We start from the raw sequence: 2,018 nt of genomic DNA, 5'->3' as shown, positions 1-2,018 counted from the left end.
TATGTTGCGAGGTCATCATTGTTATATATCGGAGGCCGATGACATATGGACCCGAAGATCAGATAGCAGCTCAGAACCTGACTCAGGAGTCAACTATTTCACATGATGTTAATGCTTTTGTCCCGAGTTCTCATGTGAATGCTCCTAGTTTTGATTTGGCTGTGGCTACTGATCAATTTGACAATGGTGTTTTTGAGGAAGAGGAACGTAATCAAGATGATGACGAGATATTAAGGTCCGAAGATGAAGATGAAGAAGATGTCCAAGGCGACGGGGTAGCAAGGGGAGTAAGTAATCTAGGCAATGAGGATGAGGATGACGACGACGATGATGATGAGTCAGATGATGAGGATAACGAATAGGATGAGGATGGCATTTATGAGTGTCCCTCTAGACCCCGTACAATGATGATGGTCTTTATTCTTACACGCAAAATGAGATGCATCTTTTGAAACAAGTTGATGTTCATCTTCCATCGGTGTCTAATGATAAGGACATAAGCAGGGAGGACAATGCCATATGCAATTCTACTTTCATATCATGGGAAGGCCAAAATGAAAGCGAGGATCTACAAATTCAAAAGGGTATGATGTTCGACACCCTACAAGAGCTGCAGTTTTTTACGAGGATCTACAAATTCAAAAGGGTATGATGTTCGACACCCTACAAGAGCTGCAGTTTTTTATGGCAGATTACGCAGTCAAATTTCATAGGCCATTCACCGTAGTTCACTCGGATAAGAATCTAAGGTATGATGTCATGCGTGTGTGGTCTCACCGTGTACAGAGCACAGGACAGTGGAGGGTAAGCAGAGTTGTGCAACCATACACATGTTCCTCATCGAAACCAAAGCAAGTTGTTGACACCGTTTTTTGACACGTGTCAAGAAAGGTGATTTTTGTGAAGGGAAGGTGGCCGATTTGGAAGAAACCAAAAGATGCACAGTGTTGGAATCGGCCGATGGAGTCCGTCCGATGGACTAGAGGAATATGCCGTGAAGATGCTGATTTATCTGTTCTGGTGCTCGGCCGATGGATAGTTGCCGATGAAGTCAAGGAAGGAGGAGAGGATCCGGACTCTACGAGAATCTTGATGATTCGGTTGTAATATTTAAGGTAGTTTATCTTTAGCTAGTCTTTTCTTTTAAGTCAAGTAATATTCGCCGTAATCGGCTAGGACTCGGTAGCGCTAGGCTATAAATATCAGTTGTAAGGGACCGGAAAAACTTGATACACATCCAAACAACAAAACTTTACAATTCCTTTGCATTTTTTCGGCGACTTCGCCTTTTCTTTTCTTTTTTCGACGAGTTCTTTCAAGTTGATCAAAGACGCCTCACATTCGAGCGACTTGGTTTGCTGGTGAGTTTTCATTTTATCGTGAATATTTGAGCTTTAGCTACTGGGCATCGCTGTGGCTTCGTTCAAATCTATTCAAAAGTTATCGAGTTCATCTAGGCTTTGACTTCCGGGCGCATCGCTGTCATCTCGTCTAGATTTATTCACCAGTTATCGATATCGGCTAGATTTGTAGGTTTTCCTATGCTTTTTGGCCATTATCAGATCTATCCTCTAAAAACATAATAGATCGGCTTTAGGTTTTGCAGTAACACTCGTGTTATCTCAAGAGCCGGTTTAGATTTGTTTTTAGTTTACATCATCTAAGTTACACATTTGTAGCTTAGATCTTGTTATATATGTGTAATCGGCTATTCAAAGCCAATTTTGTCGTTTAGTGCATCGGCTGATCCTGCTGACGCACTCGTTCATTACACGCTCGCATTCAATATCTTTTTGTCATCTATAGTATCGGCAGAGCTTGCCGATATGCCTGTCTGAGAGATATTCGGAATCCCAGTCGATACGCTCTCGAATTTGACTTTGTTTTCTCCCTTGTCAATTTCTGGTCAAATTGACTAGCATGCTTGGTCTACTTTCCGTGCTTGGCGAACACTTGCCCTCGGATTCCAGTGTGTTGATTTTTGCGTCAACACATCTTTTGGCACGCTTGGTGGGACC

Source organism: Panicum virgatum, chromosome 8K, assembly GCF_016808335.1.
Source record: "Panicum virgatum strain AP13 chromosome 8K, P.virgatum_v5, whole genome shotgun sequence".
In the NCBI taxonomy this organism is placed as follows: Eukaryota; Viridiplantae; Streptophyta; class Magnoliopsida; order Poales; family Poaceae; genus Panicum; species Panicum virgatum.
The sequence above is the reverse complement of the archived record's forward strand: the minus strand, read 5'-3'. Positions refer to the sequence as shown.